Raw genomic sequence first — 20,361 nt, 5'->3', positions numbered from 1 at the left:
TCATGCTTTGACACTGATGTGCTGTACTTAAATATGTAGATTGTGTGCAGTCCCCTTACCCCTTCCACAGTAGTGAATGAGTTTTGGTAAAGTCCTAGGATAGTGTTGATTGTCTAAAATCACACTGTGAGTCTGTGTGAATTTGGGTAAGGATTGTGAGAGAAGCATTTGGTAACATCGTGTATTTACTGACAGATAACTGTTTTAAAACCTGTCATGTTGTCAAGTTTTAGTAGCATTAGAAGCCAGTCTTTGCTTATGCGTTGATTAAATTAATCAGGCATTGACATTAAAGTGTAGTCGTGAAATATATAGATTGTGTGCAGTTCCTTTACCACTTCCACTGTAGTGAATGAGTTTTGGTAAACTCCTAGGGATAGTATTGTTTGTCTAGAATCACACTGTGAGTCTGTGTGCATTTGGGAACCACTGTGAGGGAAGTGTTTGGTAACATCGTGTATTTGCTGACAGATAAATGTTGTAAAACATGTCATGTTGTCAAGTTTTAGTAGCATTAGAAGACAGTTATGGCTTATGCTTTCATTATATGAGTCAGGCATTGACAGTAAATTGCAGTTGTGAAATATGTAGATTGTGTGCAGTTCCCTTACCACTTGCACTGTAGTGAATTAGTTTTGGTAAACTCATAGGGATAGTGGTGCTTGTCTAGAATTACACTGTGAGTTAGTGTGTATTTGGGATCACTGTGAGAGAAGCATTTGGTAACATCATATATTTGCTGACAGATAACTGTTTTAAAACCTGTCATGTTGTGAAGTTTTAGTACGATAAGAATCCAGTCTTTGCTTATGCATTGATTAAATGAGTCATGCTTTGACACTGATGTGGTGTACTTAAATATGGAGATTGTGTGCAGTACCATTAACTCTTCCAGAGTAGTGAATGAGTTTTGGTAAACTCCGAGGATAGTGTTGCTTGTCTAAAATCACACTGTGAGTCTGTGTGCATTTGGCTAAGGATTGTGAGAGAAGCATTTGGTAACATCGTGTATTTGCTGACATATACCTGTTATAAAACCAGTCATGTTGGGAAGTTTTAGTAGCATTAGAAGCCAGTCTTTGCTTATGCTTTGATTATATGAGTCAGGCTTTGACATAAAAGTGCAGTTCTGAAATATGAAGATTGTGTGCAGTTTGCTTAACACTTCCACAGTAGTGAATGATTTTTGGTAAACTCCTAGGTATAGTGGTTGTTGTCTAGAATCACACTGTGAGTCTGTGTGCATTTGAGAACCACTGTGAGAGAAGCATTTGGTAACATGGTGTATTTGCTGACAGATAACTAATTTAAAACCTCTCATGTTGTCAAGTTTTAGTAGCATTAGAAGATAGTCTTTGCTTATGCATTGATAAAATGAGTCAGGGTTTGACACTAAGGTGCAGTACCATGTACTATTCTGTTCACTGTGGCAGAACTGAAAATTTAAAAGTTTTACCTAAGCACTGTCCTAGAAGTAGTCTGATTATTTAGTCAGTTTCTAAGTACCAAATAGACTGCTTTAAATGTCTATGCAGTATGCATGTAGTGTTCTAACATACTATACACTTGCCTTTTACGCCTTCAATTCCCTAGTTAATATCCATACACTTCCAGGAAACATCCTGTCACTTCCTTTGCAGTCCTCTAGAGACCCATTCAACAGCATGTACTAATCCATTCACTGTGCCAAAACCCAAACACTTATAAATTCACCAAGACACTCTCTTTCCAGTACTCTAATGATTCAGTCACTGCCTAAGTATTCATGCACTGAGCCAGGTCTTAGCACATGGACTTCTTCAAACCCCTATCCACTATGCATGCAGTCCTCTAAGCACCTACACACTTGTCTTTCACGCCTTCAATTCCCCAGTCAGTATCCGTTCACTTCCAGCAAACACCCTGTCACTCCATTTGCACTCCTCTAGTGACCCATTCAGCATCATGTACTAATCCATTCACTGCGCCAAACCCTAATAAATTCACCCAGGCACTCTCCTTGCAGTACTCTAATCATTTAGTCAGTACCCAAGTACTCATCCAGTGACCCAGGCCTTAGTATATGGACTGCTTCAAACCCTTATCCACTATGCATGCAGTCCTCTAACCACCTACACAATTGTCTTTCTCACCTTCAATTCCCTAGTCAGTATCCATACACTTCCAGGAAATACCCTGTCACTCCCTTTGCAGTCCTCTAGTGACCCATTCAGCACCATGTACTAATACATTCACTGTGCTAAAACCCAAACACTTATAAATTCATCAAGATACTATCTTTGCAGTACTCTAATCATTCAGTCAGTGCCTAAGTATTCATACACTGAGCCAGGCCTTAGCACATGGACTGCTTCAAACCCATATGCACTATGCACGCAGTCTTCTAACCACCTAGACACTTGTCTTTCACACTTTCAATTTCCTAGTCAGTATCCATACAGTCTAGCACTTGTGACTGCCTTTGCACTCCTCTAGTGACCCATTCAGTACCAAGTACTAATCCATTCCCTGTGCGAAAAGCCTAGCACTTATAAATTCACCTAGGCACTCTCCTTGCTGTACTCTAATCATTCAGTCAGTATCCAAGTAGTCATGCAGTGAGCCAGGCCTTAGCACATGGACTGCTTTAAATGCCTATGCAGTATGGAGGCAGTCCTCTAATCACCTACACAGTTGTGTTTCACACCTTCAATTCCCTAGTTAGTATTCATACTCTTCTAGCAAACACCCTGTCACTCACCCAATGTGTCTCCTTATAGTACTGTAATCATTTAGTCAGTTAGCATGTAGTCTTTTAGTGAGGTAGGCTTTAGGGCATGAACTGCTTCAAAGTAGTATGCACTATGCATGTAGTGGTTTAACAATCGTCACACTTGTGGTTCAGGGCTATAGTTTCTTAGTCAGTTTTTATATAAAATGTGTTTGTACAGTAATGGAATAGTATAAATTTGAAAGTTATTAATATACATTTATTTGTGATTCTTTTTTACAGATACAGAACAGGAGTGTTTCTCATCTGTTTGCACTCTTCTCGTGCAAGATTGTTTGGATGAAGGGCCCTTAGGTGTTTCATCATACTTGCTGTGCCGCACGAGTATTTTTTGTTAGGATCCCCTCGTAACAGAACTCTTTGGCAAATCTTGCGAATGAAGAAGGTGGCATTGGTCTTTGTTTGCCCCTTGGAAAAAGTTAAACATTTCTTCACCACTGAAGAAAAACGTTGTGGGCGTGCTGCCTTCTGCAAAAAATTTTCCTCAGATTCGGCAAATATTTTAAAGCGGCAACATTTACAGTTTTTGTAAGTAAAACTTATAAAATTTTGTTAGCTGTATACATTTTATATATCTGAGATTTGTTTCTTGTGGTATTTTGTTGAGAATACCATGTTGTTTTTTTTTAACAATCTTTCTGATTTTCCAGGTCTGTCGTCGACATCCGTGGTTCTCCTTGTTGTTTTGTATTATTGTTGTTACATTTTGTTTATTAGTTTATTGTTTATATTTATGTTAATAAAAAAATAAAGTTTGAAAATAGTTTATCGTTTATATATTTATTATTATAAAAAATAAAGTTTGAAAAAAAAATTAATAATGTTTTTGGTTGTTCTCTTAACTGCTGTGTGACTCTTTCTTGTTCTTATTACTGTTATTTGATGGAGTCCACCATGGTGTTAAATTTTGGGGCACTTATCGCTGGAATACTGGTGATATCTGCAGTTTGCACCAACTTCTGAATAGTGTGTTAGATTTATCTCAACTTTACTTCCGTTAGAGTGCTGATAATGAAATGGAGAGTAGCCGTTCCCGTGCAAAAAGACACGAGGTGCACCTTTGCAATTTATTCTAAATACTAAAATCCTGTATTGTATTGCACTGAGGTATTGGCTGCACTTACAGTGTACACACAAAATCTATTAAGAAATCTCATTGTATTTATATTGATTGGGAATAGTGCGTCAGGTGCTGGATCTTGACGAGATACACTGCTCAGTTCGTATATTGTTGTGCACACAAAAAAAATCAAATCACAACTTTCACATCAATTGCAATGCGAAACAAATTCCGGCGATAAGACACGTTAGCACCTGGGATTTTACACCTGCTTTCTGCTGGTGTTAAGCAGGACAACTACCTGCACCATGAAAGGGAACACAGCCAAGAGCCACACCAGAACACCCACAGGTGCCATAGAGTCAATGAGCATGATACAGGGATACCCATGAGGGCCAGAAGACTCATCTCAACAACTCCAGGTCCGCCAATGCCCCCCAAACCCACATCTTAGTAAGTGTGTCCCTGTGGTCATTGTCTTAGCATGATAGGCACGAGCCCTGCAACATCACAGTGTGCTGTCACCTCAGCGTTGGCAGTGAGCCTGGATGTGTAGCTACGTACGCATCCTCCTGCATGCACAACTGGCGTGTGCTGGTCTGTCGTTCACAGGTCAGTGCAGGGGTGTGCCTATCCGGCAAGGGGAACGGGGTGTCTCGGACATGTCCGTGTACAGGAAGTGCGGTAAGTGTGTCTCTGTGTTCTGGTGTGGCCTGTTACAAGAGCCGCAGCAATCGATGTTGTAAAGTGGCATGCACCACCTCCAAACGGCACTGTGATGTTGTATTTGGAATGTAGCAGGACATGCGCAAATAGGCATTACAATGGCATGTCGTACGAGTGCACGAGATATAACAGCTCACCGTACAAATGTGTGTGGTCTCGTGGGAGGGAAGAGCAGCCGTTTGGCAACATAACACACAGTGAACTCGACCATGTGCCACATGCTGGGCATCTCATCCATGATGACCACGGTCGCAGACATCCCACAACACCAACGACTGGCCTTTGTACACATCCTGTATATAATAATAAATAATATAATATAATAAATCGGGTTTATAAAGCGCGTGGTTACACTAGACAGTGTGTCCCCGCGCTGCGATGCACGTCACCTTGAAGATCACGGAGACCTATCCAGGCGGAAACAGGTGGGTTTTCAGTTTCTTCCTAAACATGCCCTCCGAGGGTTCAAGTCGAAGGTTCTCAGGAAGTTTGTTCCATAGTTGGGCCGCCAAAAAACGGAAGGAGCGCCCACCCATCCTAGCTCTCTTCACAGCCGGAACGTGTACCAGTCCCCTCCCCTCATACCTCAGGTGGCGGGCAGGAGTGTCGGGGGTAAGGAGGTTCAACAAAAACACAGGAGAGGTTCCCTGGATAATGCGATGACACATACACAACGTTTTAAACCATACTCGCTCTCGTATAGGCAGCCAGTGAAGAAAGGCAAGAGCCGGTTTAGAGGCGGTTCTCATCGGGTGCATCAGGATCAAACGGGCTGCAGCGTTCTGAACGCATTGAAGTCTCTTTATACACCTGCCAGTAGCACCCAGATAAAGGACATTCCCGTAATCAAGACGAGATGTCACGAGGGCGTGAACTAGGGTCTTCCTAGCAGCAATGGGTAGTATATCCATGGTTTTACGGAGACTTTTAAGGATTCCGAAACAGGCTTCTGCGACCCTCCTGGTGTGATAATCAAAAGATAGGTGAGGGTCCATCCAGACCCCCAGATTTTGGGCCTGGGCGCATGGTACAGGGGTTGGGCCCAAATTCTGCGGCCACCAAGCAGAGGACCATACGGATGGAGCTCTTCCCACCACCAGTACTTCTGTCTTGTCACCGTTAATTTTCAGACAGTTATTTCCATCCAGGAGGCTTATTCTTGCAGGCACATCACCAGATTGGGGGCTGCCAACTGTTGTTCCTGGGTCAAAGACACCACCAACTGGGTATCGTCGGCATAAGAGACGACTTTAATCCCGAAACCATCGGCGATCTCTGCTAGGGGAGCCACATAGAGATTAAACAGAGTAGGGCTCGGAATTGAGCCCTGGGGATCCCCCTGCTGCAATCCTATGACCCTAGAGTAGAACTCGCCCTGCCTCACCTGGAAGCTGCGATTAGCTAGAAATGATATAAGCCAATCTAAAGCCTTCCCAGACACGCCTCCTTTCTTTAGACGATGGATTAGAGTGTGGTGAGCTACCGTGTCAAAGGCCGCACTAAGATCCAACAGGATCAGGGCGGCCGTTTGACCAGCATCCACATACTCCCGAATGGTCTCAGTTGCCAGAAGAAGAGCAGACTCCGTTGAGTGGTGTTTACGGAAACCCGATTGAGTGGGGTGAAGGAGGTGACATTTCCCAATATGAGCTGTAAGTTGCTCATTTACCTCTTTCTCTGCGATCTTAGCAAAGTAGGGTAAAAGAGAGATAGGTCGCAGATTGTCTAAACGCTCCGGGCCCAACTGAGGTTTTTTTGGGGGGGGAGTACTACTGCCTCCTTCCTGCAACCAGGGACTGTGTTAGTCCTGAATGAGACTTCCAAGAGATGTCTGATAAAGGGCTCCAAGGTTTCTAAGCGCCCCTCAAGTCGGGACCAGACTTGATGCTCAGGCAAAAAATGTTTAGGATTTCAGGGGGAGGGATTACAAAACTATCTAGTCTATCATCCTCCCCTAGAGGTCCTGACACATCCAGAAGGTCCTGGTGGACCCCGGCCGATTCAGGATAGTCACCACTTTGTTAGATGTCATTTGAGATGTCATCAGTGATGTCATCAGTGATGTCACTGACCATGTCATGAGTGATGTAATATGTGAAGTCATCAGCAGTGCATTGCGGGGGCGCGAGTTATAGTTAGCTGAACTAACTATAACAGGGGAATTTCTGGGGTTTTGTACAAGGGAAATGTCCAGCTAACTATAAAACCCCTGAAACCTATGGTTTTTTCAGTGAATTTCTAAGGTTTTTAAATGCCAATTCCTAACTATAACTCCCCTAAAACCTTTGGTTTTTTCAGTGAATATATATATAAAGTAACTCTCAAAAAGCTCCTTCCGGGATACTGGGACCCTGAGGAAGTTGCCGTACACTCCGGCAAAGCGCACCGGTACTAAATCTCCAAACCAAGCGAAAATAATTACAGTGCGCTCTCAGGAAGAAATCAGCCAGCACGTAGTGGAAATCATCCAAATTGTAATCTACACAACGCGTTTCGGCGAAACGCGTTGTGTAAACTATTTTCGCTTGGATTGGATATATATATATATTATATATATATATATATTCACTGAAAAAAAACATTGGAAAAGTCGTGAAGGAGCCGCGTACGGTCTGCGACGGATGCGTGGCTCCGTGTTACGTCATATACATATAACATCACGTCATGTGCGTGATTGGTATGCGACAGGTGCGCGACGCCTGTGCCCAAGTATTAGCGTCATGTGCGCGTTTTGTTACGCGATGTCTGTGCGGTGGCGGGACCCACGTCACGTCATATGCGTGCAGGGGAGCGCTGGGTGCGCGACTCCAGTAAAAGTTTTCATATTGTAAAACTATATGTATATAACTTTAATGTACATATCAGGGCAAGAGATTATCTAAACTATTTTTTTTTTTAGTTTAAGAAGCTTTATTTAAACGTAACAAATCAGCACTATACAGTAAAGGTCTAGAGAATAACAATATAAGAGTAACTTTTAAGCAAAGATAAAGTAGGCAATAAGACAGGGAAGAAAGCTATTTATATTTTTAGGAATTTAGGGGAAAGAAAAGAAAGGGAAAGGAAAAAGATGCGGTATAAAATATCTTAATAGTTAAAAACATTAAAGTATACATCAATCAAAACTATGCTCAAAAGAAGTTAACATGTAAGAATAAATAACTGTTGAATATAAACATTGCTAAGTGATAGGAGAAGAGGAATGATACTAAAAAAAATAAGGGATTCAAGGAGGTTGGAAATTTTCAGAAGGATGATGAGAAACATTATTGATTGAAACAATATTTAAATTAGCAGTTAATGGCAACCAAAAAACATCTCTGTTAACATGTGGATTGCATTGGGTGGCAAAAGCCACATCTAACCTATGATATTGACAGACAGTATTCCACCATGACTTAGTTGAAAGTTTAGTCAAATATTTCCAATTCATTGTAATTTGTTGAAATGCTGGAGCCAACATAAGCTCAAACAACCCTTTTTCATAGGAAGGTAGAGGAATGGATTCTGAGAGGCTTCCCACACAGAGAAGAACATTTGATAATGGTGTGTGGAACCGAAACATTTTTGATAAACGAGCCCAGATTTGTGTCCAAAAAGAAAAAACAGGAGGGCATGAAAAAAGGAGATGTGAAAGGTCCGCTGATGTGAAGTCACAGGACCAACATTTCTTATTATCCATGTGCATGAAAGCAACTATTGAGACAGGAGTAAAATATAATCTAGGATGGTGAAAAAACATAGATTGAGTAGTGGAAGCAGATCTTGAAATCCTCAGCGACTGAGCCCAAATCTTATTCCATATATCACTGCTCCATTGGGAACTTAAGTCCGATTCCCTTTGCAAGTTCTAAGTTAGTCCGGTTCTGGATTGGTGGTGTAAAAAATTGTAAATTGAAGAAGCTTTAGGGATTAAGGTTAATATTCTAAGAAGCAAGTCTTGAGTGGTGGGAACTTCATTAGAAGGGAGGGAATAAAAGATGTTTAAAATGGATTCTATAAGAATGGAAAAGTTATGTAAAAAAGATCGAGGACACTTAAAAGTAGTTTGAAAATCAGGAAAAGAACACGGAGAAGTACCATCAAATAAATCATTAACCCAAGAGATACCTTTGGCTCTCCACAAAGCCCAATATATAGGTCTATTATTAATAGTTATGAGACGATTATGCCACAAGGGAGAATGAAGAAAAGTATTTCTGGAAATGAATCTTGGTTGAAAATGATATTTTAATAGAGAGCAAGTGTGTTTAAATAGTGGGAGGGATGTAAGAGAGTTTTTTGCAGTAAAGGAAATAACTTCTTTAGTCGAGAAGGGAGCAAACAGACAACGTTCAACAGTGACCCATAAAGGAGTGAAATGAGAGGATTCTGTAAGAAGCCAACAAGAAGCTTGTTTTAAGCTAAATGCTTTATGATATAAATGAAAAAACTGAAAGTTTACCCCACCCACAAGTCTCGGTTTTCTGAGATGAAGTAAAGAGGTTCTAGATTTTTTGTTTTTCCATAGAAATTGAGAAAGAAGAGACTCTATTGTTTTAAAAAAAGGTTCCAGGGAAATGAATAGGAATCATTGAAAAATAATATAATAGAATGGGAGTAATCATCATCTTGATGGAGTCAAGACGACCCCACCAGGAGAGAAAAGGGGGATTCCAGGATGAAAAGAGTTTGGATATGCACTCTATTGCTACGTTCATGTTCTATTTAATCGAATCAGTAATGGAATTAGAAAACCAAATACCAAGATATTTGATTTTAGAGCTATTCCAATGAAAACCAGTAGAATCAAATTGTCGTTTGAGGCAAAAGTTTGTAAGTGGCAAAACTTCTGTTTTATCAGAATTGATCTTATAGCCTGATACTGTTGAGAAATCGGATATTTCTTGTAGTAAGGAAGGAATAGAAGAATCTGGATTAGAAATGAAAAGCAAAATATCATCAGCATAAGCAGATAATTTCCGATGATGTTCTCTATATGGAAAACCAAAGATAGAGGGATTGTGACGGATACGGGAAAGAAAAGGTTCGAGAGAAAGAACAAACAAAAGGGGAGATAATGGGCAACCTTGCCTAACACCCCAACGAAGTTGGAAGTAATGTGAAATTTGACCATTGACAATAGTAGAAGCAGAGGGAGTGGAATATAGAAGTGAGATAAGAGAAATAAATTTAGTACCAAAGCCATGCCATCTAAGAGATTGAAACAAAAAGGGCCATCCTACCCTATCAAAAGCTTTTTCTGCATCAATGGTTATCGCCGCGAGCAGAAAAGATAGAGAGGGGGATTTATTAAGAACATTGAAAAATAGGCGAGAATTATCAGAGGTTAGTCTACCTTTAACAAAACCACATTGTTCGGGGCCTATCAAATGAGGGAGGAAGGATTCAAGGCGTAATGCTAAGAGTTTAGCAAAGATTTTATAATCAACATTTATCAAAGAGATGGGGTGGTAATTTTTGCAGAATTTAGGGTCTTTGCCTTCCTTATGAATAAGACAGATAGATGCTTCCAGAAAAGTACCACTTGCTGTCCCAGTAGAATAAAAATGCTGAAAAAGGTAAAAAAAGTTTTGGTAATAAAAAATTGGAGAAATGAAGATAAAATTCTACAGAAAAACCATCAGGTCCAGGGGATTTGATCTTCTTCAGAGAATTTAAAGAGGAGGAGTTTTCCTGTAATGAAAGATCTATGTCAAGAGAGGCGAAATCAAGATCAGAAGAATGAGGGGAGGGGATAGTACTGAGATAATCATTAATAAGTGTATCCGTTGGGGTCGACTCAGGAGTGTATAAGGCAGTATAAAATTTAGTAAATTCAGCTGATATGTCATTATCTTTAAAAAGATGTTTACCATCAGTAGATTGAATAGATTCGATATAAGTTTTTTCCTTTCTAGATTTTAAATAATTTGCAAGAAGTGAGCCAACTTTATTACGACCGCCATAATATCGGGCACTGCTACGAAGCATGCTAAAGGAGGCTTTATCAGTAGAAATTCTATTGAATTCCATCTTAGCACGAATAAGTTGTTGTAAAATAGAGTCTGATGAAGAAGTATAAAATTGGTGTTCTAAGAGTTTGAAAGAAAATAATAATACTTTATGTTTATTAGAAGACTGCTTCTTTTTCTTAGAAACAAAATTAATAATAAAGCCACGAGCAGCTGCTTCAAAACTGTCCCACACCGAAACAGGAGATATAGAGGCATCTTCATTAATAGAGAAAAATTCTTCAGCAAAAGAGGTGAAGGAAGAAGAAAAAACTGGATCTTGTAGAAGATACTTATTTAATCTCCACCTATACATTTTAGAGTGGGGAGGAAGTAGATCAAAGTCTGCAACCACCGGAGCATAATCTGAAATTAAAATGGGCTCAATCGAGGAGGAAACAAGGTTTTGGGCCAAGGATTTAGAAAGAAATATGTAGTCAATGCGGGATAAGGAACCATGTGGGGGGGGGAAAAAGGAAAATTCTGATTGATCTGGGTTGCATAACCTCCTGGCATCAACCAGTTGAGTCTGTGTAATAGTATTAAGAAAATGTTTGTGGGTTTTATTAGGGATAAAACGTATCAGAGATTTGCGATCAATAAAGGGGTCTACAACTTGATTACAATCCCCTCCAAGTATAAAAAAGTCATCCTTATTTAGAAAAAATGTGCCTGTAATAGTAGACCAAAAGGAGGAATCAGGTTTAGTTGGGCCGTAGAGGTTAAACACAGTAAGAGGGATGCTATTAATTAATATTTTGACCAGAATCCCCCTTCCTTCAGAATCACTGTCTTGTGTAACAACAGTGCACTTACATTTTTTGTGACAAAGAATTACAACTCCATTCCATTTTGTATTGGTAGGGGAAAACAATACTGAGCCAACCCAATAATATTTAAGTTTAAGAGCTTCAGCCTCGGATAAATGAGTTTCCTGTAACAAAACTAAATCAGGATTGTATGAGGCTAAGTGTGAAAGAATTCTCTGCCTCATTATGGAATTATTAAAACCTTTTAAATTCCATGTAATTACTCTGAACGTGAAAGATTAACATCGTAGAAACAACAGTATAATTTTGAGAAAAAAATACAATTGAGCATAAAATTGGAAGAAAAAGATAGCAGTAACAAGGTAAGATAATTAAGGAAGAAAGAAATAGAATAAGAAAAGTGGAGGGTTGAAAGGAAAGAAGATAGTGGCCGAATTCTTCCAGTTTTAGTAAAAGAAGAAACAAAATATGTTTAAAAAGAAGAGGACATGATAGGAAAAAGAAAGAAACAGGTATAGGAAGAAAAAAGAACATAAGGAAGAAGGGAAAAGGAAAAAGAAGAAAGGATAGCAAGAAGAGAAGACAGTACATATCCAGAAGGACGACTGAAAAAACAAACCTGAGGGGACACGGGACAAAAGAGAGACTGGGGCATGAACAACACATGAAAAGATGAACCACCTGAACACGAGGAGTCCAAACCACACTTCATCGAGACGGGGAAGAGAAGGGAAATGAAAACATGATATGAAATAAGACGTGGACGAGTGAACCTAAAGAGGATAAATATATATTTTTTTAAAGTTATAAACAGCTAATACTTAAAACATAAGAATTGCGCACAATACTAAACAAACACCAAACAGACAACCAATAGACTTTGGGAAATGCCGACAAAGTCTATTTACATAACCAGAACAGACTCCAACATTTTAACTAAATCAACAAGAGCAACCATGTCATGAAACATTTCAAATGTAATTGAAAAAATACAATTACATTAAAGAGATGTAATTTAATCAGCCATTAGAGGGGCCAGCAGTGTCCATGTTGCTTGTATTATGAGATTGGAGGAAATTGTTAAGCTCCGCTGGATCCTCAAAAGACCAAGTTCAATTTTGAAAAGTCACCTTAAATAAACAGGGATGGAAAAGACCATATCTGGCTCCAAGAGACCGAAGAGGTGGACAAAGACTTAGGAATTCCTTCCTCCTATTTGCTGTGGCATTGGAGACATCCTGGGTGAAACACACCTTCTGACCAAGCCAAGAAATTTGACGTTTGGCTTTAGCTGCAGAAAGGACTGAAAGCAAATCTGTGAATTTTAAGAAAAGGATGATGACTCCTCTTGGTCTAGCTGGAGATGTAGATAGTGAAGGACGAGGACTAAGCCTGTGTGCTCTCTGGATATTGAGAGATGTGGTAGAAGGCATATCTAAGAGCTTCTGCAAGAACGTGGTAAAAAAGGAAACTGCATCACCACCCTCCAAAGTTTCAAGCAAACCATAAATGCGTAAATTGTTCCTCCTATTTCGATTTTCCAAATCCTCAGTATGTTGTTTCAAAGTATGAACTTCTTTTTCTAAAGAAGAGAGTCTTTGGGAATCACCTTAAACCACCAAAAGCTGCTCTTCTACTGAGGACACCCTGGTTTCCATTGTAGACCATTTCTCCTCCAAGAATTGCATTTTGTTATTTGTTTCCTCCACAAACGGGCGTAAGGTGCAAATTTCCTCCAACAATAATTCCATAGAGATGGGTGAAGGCACTGCGTCCGGAAAAGGAGAGCCTTGCTTCAGATGTTTAGAAGCCGAAGATGGCGGAGAAGATTTAGAAGAAGACTGCGACGAGGAAGAGTGATTAGAGGAGACCCTAGCCATTGCGTCCGGAGAAGGAGAGCCTTGCTTCAGACGTTTAGAAGCTGAAGATGGCGGAGAAGATTTAGAAGAAGACTGCGATGAGGAAGAGCGATTAGAGGAGACCCTAGCCATTGATCCTGCAGCAAAAGGTAAGCTCAGAGCAGAAGCAGGAACAAAAGATGTTGTTGAGGTACGCCCTTTACGTGTTAAAACAAATTTTGACTGGCGCAGTATATTCATAAATTTGAATTACCAAGGTAGTATGTAGGACATTGAACAATCCAGTAATATCGTTGGTGTACAAACTGTCCCAAAGAGGTGAACATTGGATGACCTCTGAGGATGAGTAGAAATTTGACCTCTTTTGCTTTGTAATGGGAGGTATAATGTGGTTTAGCTGATAGTTGGAAGAAGATTGACTGAAAAACCACCAAGTAATGACGCAAACAAAATTGTATCAGGGAATGAAGAACAGTAAAATCCAGTTAGAAGATTCATAAATTACAATAAGTTCTGAAGGAGGATGAAAGATATCTTGAGGAAAACATATTAGAGCAGCTGACAGAGCATTAGAGGCTAAAATGAAGGATACTCTGAGGTGGCTCCAACAGCAAAGGAAATGCCACAGAAACACTGTGTTAAATAAGGCCTGAGATTGTTAAAAATGGTGACAGACATGAGGGCAAAAAGTCAATGGTAATGAGCTGAAGTGGAGATAAAATGCGGGCATATTCAGGGTGGAAGCTGTGTGATAGACACCTAAGATGGCAGACGCTCTTCAGAAAAGCCGCTCGCGGCTGTAAATAATGAAAGTGCGATGCGCTTCAAGTGAAAAGCAGCTCACCAGGGTCCGCTCATCTTCCGATGCCAGGAACTGGTGTTTCCCACAGAAAAGGGTGCAGAATAACGCACCAGTGGAGTCGCCGAAATCCCGAGGGTACGGATCTTTCCCCTCAGGCGGCCATCTTCCCCAGCACCGAAGCCACGCCCCCATCTAAACTATCTATAAAAATAATATATTTGTAATTGTAATAAACTTATATTATTGTTAAAAATATTTTAGCGAAGTCGCGTCGGGTACGTTCTCCGTGAGCGCTGGGTGCGCGACTCTCATGTGACCAGAAAAAAAAGCATTTGATTGGTTCATAACATTTCCCACTGTAACAGTTGAAGGACCCCACCCATTTTAATCATTCTGTTTGGAGCAGTGAAGAACCAGAACCTTTTGGACCTGGCGGCGTAGGGAACGCCCTAGTCTCCGGAGTTCTCCTGCTCAGCTACACAGAGACACGGGACACTCTGTCGGCGTTAAAAGATCAGATTTTATTAGCTGCAGCTAGTACAGTTATCCCAGAAGTACACAAGGTAGGTTCTCAGGAGACTGCCACTTCACTCTGTGGCGCACAGGTTTATATACTATATAGGTAACGTACATTTACTAAAACACACTCCCAGAACATACAAGAAAGAGCCAATAAGGAAAGTTGGAAAACAGGATAGAACCAATAGGAGACATTGGAAAACAAAGTGTCAGATGACTCGAAGAGACCTCTCCTCCAACTATGTTTGTCACCCCTCCCTCAAGCTAATTCATTAACAGATTCATAACTAACTTGCAGGTGGCGAGATACGTTTGTGTGTGTTGGAGGACAGTTGTGAAATGAGAGAATGCTAGCAGAAGACAGTGAAGGCCAGACGATAAGATAAAGTCAGGAAAGAATAGTGTGAACCACCAGATAGTTGAGACGGGGATTAGGAAAGCCAGACAGGGATTAGTGTACTCGACTAGTCCTAACATCAGCTTTGCAAACAGAGGCAGAAAACGTATTTCGACACCAGGCTGCAGAAAAAGCAGAATAGACTTTGTTCGCCGTGCTGCCTGAGTGATGGCAACACAAAATGGCGGTGGAGCACAAAATTGGCGGGTCGATTCGATCACGATCAGAAATCGAAGTTCCTCAGACCCTCCTTTTGCCAGAACTCAGGCAGGATAGACTCATGCTAATATGAGTCAATATCGATAGCCATGAGGTCATCGAGCTGTTGCTGTAACATCATCCTTATGTTTTCTGTTACTTGTGGTTTGGGTTTTGGGATGCACATAGCAGCACAGAGGTCACAGATAGCGGGACCACAGTGCATACAAAGGGAGCAGGAGAAAATAATGGTCAGAATTATTCCTAGAAACGTCAATGCTTTCCAACCCCATTTGGACAGTAGTCCCCAAAACCATTCCGTAAAAGACCAATCTCCTTCGTCCTGGTGAATAGACTCAGAGATTATGTGCAACTTGGAGATAGCTTGGTATACTGTCGGAGCGTCATTAGGTATGAAAATACAGCAACTTGACCCGATCAGATTGCACACTCCACCACGATCTGCAAGAACAAAATCTAAGGCAACTCGATTTTGTAAGGTCATAAGACGGTCCGCCTGTAGTTCTGCCGTGATGTTACTTAAGGCTCTTACAGTGATGTCTATTGTAGTCTCTACGACACGGACCAGTTGCCTTATATTTCTGCTGTTGGCCATTGGACCCCAAAAAGGGAGAAATCCTTTAAGTTAATCTCCTCCCTCTTGTCCTGCTGTGTCCTTTGAATCAATAATCCTGTATCTGTTTCGATGATGGTTTGCGGAAGCGGTGTAAGTAGGGGGAAGAAGGAAGGCTATATAACAAGTACCAGAGAAACCCATTGGTAACCACGTATAAGCCCTATTATAGCAAATGAAATAGGTGCCTTGAGACGGCACTAGAGGAGGCAAGTTCTGAGAGGAATAAACATACGTGTAGGAGCAGTTATTCCTTTGTATGGTGTCAGAAGAGCGATCGTTTATCTGTAAGCAGAAATTGCCCTGATGTGGTATAGTCCAAATCGGTGAAGACTTTTCTTTCTTAACTTTATCACTAAGACTAGACATATATTGGGTGACATTCCAGTTAGTGTACGCCTTTCTTTCGTCAATGGAGATTTTACTGTTTTCCATGATTTTAGCAATAGCTACCATTCCCTTAATCAAAGAACTATGACTAAAATCCGGATCACTAACATGTGAACTAATGGATCATCTGAATTTGCTTTGATAAGCATTGGAGAAGATGACAAAATAAGCCCAAGCAGAACGCTCATAAGAGAACGGGAGAACTAAATATGGCATTCCTTTCTCTGTGGTATGTGGCACAAGTCCACACACCCAACAGTCAGTTGTATTGACCACTAACTGGTGCTGATGTAATAGCTGGACAAAGGAATTGTTATAATATTCAGTTCTACTAATGAGTTCATGTGGAGGAAGATTATGAAAGAAATGTGGAGAGACAGTAGAAGAGAACGAAGAGGAAGAAGGAGAGACAACTTTTTGCTGCAGAGCATAAATAATCCAACCTCTAAACGCCAAAGCAATACACAATGATATAATGATACATAAAGTTATGCTGAACCGACTATACATTGTTTTACAGAATCTTTTCTTCATTTCATCTTTTCTCTCTCATTTGTCTAGTGTGGTTTCCATCTTGCTAATGGATGCTCACGGCAATCTTCCTCGATCGCTCAATCACGATTGTCTGCCGTCTTATGACACTGCAAGTCCTGCAGGCCTATTGCCACTACTCAGGTCGTGATTCAGACTCCTACCGTGACCCTGCAACCGGGACAGAATACTACACAAGAGAGAAAAATCTTAAGTGTTCTTTGGTCTAGGTCTCAAATCGTATCTTTCCTTCCCAGGAATGTTCTGATCTTGAAACAATGTTCGAGGATTAGTCGTATCTAAGCGACGATGTGATGGTATTGCTTCCTGCAGAATGTTGTCGTCCTCTTTCTCAGACAGTGTCCCATTTAGGTGTGCATCACCAAAGGATACGAATCGTGGAACCTTCTCACTTTCAAAGTCACCAAGACCCCTGCGTACCCATTGATCGTAGGGTAAAGGCAAAGGCACTTTTTTACAATGCACATCGTGAATCCAATTCTTCTTTCCTTTGACTTTAACTGCTGTTCTCGTAGTGAGCAGAACCATCCGGGGCTCTCTCCATCTGAGTTCCAAATTTTGCGTCCTCTGGAAATTTTTGGTACAGACCCAGTCACCTGGCCAGATGGAATGACCTGGGTCTGTGGAGGCCTCCGGCAGAGCACTCTGAACCTGTTGATGGAGAACACGCAATTTAGTCGTAAGATCATGCAAGTAGTCGATCAACATTGGATATGGCAAGTCTGAGTATTTCTTAGGGCGAGGGACTCCCCATATGTTAGCCGGACGTCCAAAAACCACTTCGTAAGGGCTAAGTCCCAAACGCGAGTGTACTGCAGTTCTGGTCGACAGCAGAGCTAATGGCAAAGCATCGGGCCAATTTAGTCCTGTGCTTGCTTGAACCTTTGCTAGCTTTAATTTCAAGGTTCCGTTGTAACATTCTACTAAACCCGCTGACTGTGGGTGATTTGCCGCATGGAACTTTTGCTTGATACCAAGACCTGCACAAACTTTTTGCATGACTTGGCCAACAAATTCGCTCCCATTGTCACTCCAGACAATGCGCGGCAAACCAAACCTGGAGAAAAATTCTTTTAGTAGAATTTTAGCTGTAGATAAGGCTGTGTTATCTTTTAAAGGGTATGCTTCTATCCATCTTGAAAAGGCGCATACTACCACCAGAACATATTTGAGGTTGTTGCATCGTTCCATATGAATATAATCGATTTGCAACACCTCAAATGGATATGTTGGGGGAGCAAAATGACCTGCTGGAGTTGGGGTTCCCTTTCCCGGGTTGTACATTAAACAAATAATACAATGCTTCACTACATTGTCTGCGCATTTTGGGATTTGTTCGTTTCTCCACACTGGAGCCAGAAGTTTGCATATACCTCTTGTCATTAGGTGGCCTGGACCATGTGCCATAGTAACCACTGGGAGTACATAGGCATCTGGTAACAGCCAATGTTGATGTTCAGATAGTTCTATCCAACAACCCATCTCATCTAACATTCCGGTACTCTCTTTCCACTTGCTCAACTCCCTCTCTGAAGCCTCTTTCTGAATCGCTTTTACACTTTCCACTGTATCCTAATACATTCCTCTCTCTCTGACCCAATTCGCAGGACCCGCCACATACATTCGACTTGTAACATCTCTCGCTGTCTTTTTCGCTATTCCATCTGCAAATGCATTTCCTCGACCAACATCATCTGTAATCTTTTTGTGTGCACTACATTTCACGATTGCTATTTGGGTGGGTAAGGCAAGTGATTCGAGAAGATCAGTCACTAACTGACCATGTTGTATTTTGATGCCATGTGAAGTGAGAAAACCCCTTTCCTTCCAGAGACGCCCAAAATTGAACGCTACACCAAAAGCGTATTGGCTGTCGGTGTACACGTTCACTCTTTTCCCCTTTGACAATGCACAAGCTCTTGTTAATGCTATTAATTCTGCTGCTTGCGCAGAATTGTGTCTAATGCGTGCAGTTTCCACAACTGTATGTAAAGTAGTTACAGCATAGGCTGAAACTGTATCTCCATTAGGCATTTTAAAGCAAGAACCGTCTACCCATAGAGTTCCATCCGGATTCTCTAGTGGTGTGTCTTTCAAGTCAATTCTTCCTTTTGTCTCTTCCTCAGTACGGAAAAAACAATCATGTTGCTCCTCTACACTTTCCTCATCTGGAAGGGGCAACAGAGTAGCAGGATTTAGGGTATTACATCGCTTAATGTGTACGTGACTAGCCAAAAGTGTCAGCTTGTATCTATTTAGAAGAGCACTCGTAAGATGCTGCGTTTTCGTTCTGTTTAGTAAGGTATCCACTGCATGTGGTACCATGACAATGAGAGTGTTATCCAACACCACTCCAGCAGACTGTCGAATAGAAATTGCTGCTGCGGCTGTCGCTTTGAGACAACTGGGCAATGCTTTAGCTACAGGATCTAACGTAGCCGAAAAATAGACACATGGCCGCTGTTTGTCTCCAAATTGCTGTGTTAAAACTGACAATGCACAACCTCCTCTCTCATGAACATAGAGCGAAAAAGGCTTAGTGTAATCAGGGGTGCCTAGTACAGGAGCAGAACACAGAGCGGTACGTAAGTCAGAAAAGCTCGTTTGGCACTCATCAGTCCAAGGAAGGGGCTGAGGCGTATCTTTTAAAGTGAGTGCCAATAAAGGTTTGGCCAACAGAGAGAAGTTAGGGATCCACTGTCTACAGTAAGAAGTAATACCCAGAAAGGCACGTACCTCCCTTTGTGTGGATGGCACAGACATTTGTGCAATAGCCTGAATTCGCTCTGGTGTTAGTCGTCGTCCCTCCTTTGATAGGAGATGACCCAAGTAGGTAACCTTGCGACATGCATATTGTAATTTGGAAGGTGAAACCTTATGATTCAGATTAAACAAATGGCGTAATAATGCAACAGTGACATCTTTGCAGATATCTTCTGAATCAGCAGCGACTAACAAGTCGTCCATGTACTGTATAAGAGCAGCATCAGACGGCAAATGAAAAGTATCAAGATGACATTTTAAAGCTTGGCTGTAAATGGAGGGACTTTCACAATAGCCCTGAGGTGCACGTTTAAACCGGAAGCTTCGGCCTCCAAGGGAGAAACCAAAAATGTCCCTACTCTCTTCTGCAATGGGAATACTAAAGAAGGCATTCTTTAGATCGATAACAGAGAACCAAGTCGCTGTGGAAGGTATCATTGTCAACAAAGCGGTGATATCTGGAACAACTGGAAATTGCGGTACAACAATTTTGTTTACCTCCCGCAAATCAATTACGAAACGATATACAGGAGGCTGAGAAGGATCAGTGCGTTTAAGAACAGGAAGAATAGGACTATTGCATGTGTTACCTCTTGTTTCTTCAACCACACCCTTCTGAATTAAGTCATGAATGATTCCCAAAAGCGCTTTCTCACCTTCAGCAGAAATTCTATACTGCGGGATGTGCGGTAATTCAACATTGGGCTTGAGGAGGACAACATAAGGTGGAATCTCAAGACAGCCCACATCATTCGGACCCGTGGCCCAAAGCGTTACCGGAAGGGAAAGCAATTCAGGTGGGAACTGATTGTGGACAAATACATTGGAGAGATCAATTTCTGTCCTAAAGTAAGATGTACACCAGAAGGAGAACAGTATATTGTAGCATGCATTCTTTTCAATAGGTCTAGACCCAACAGAATTTCAC

Source organism: Triturus cristatus, chromosome 6, assembly GCF_964204655.1.
Source record: "Triturus cristatus chromosome 6, aTriCri1.1, whole genome shotgun sequence".
NCBI lineage: Eukaryota > Metazoa > Chordata > Amphibia > Caudata > Salamandridae > Triturus > Triturus cristatus.
This window is presented reverse-complemented; position numbering follows the sequence as displayed.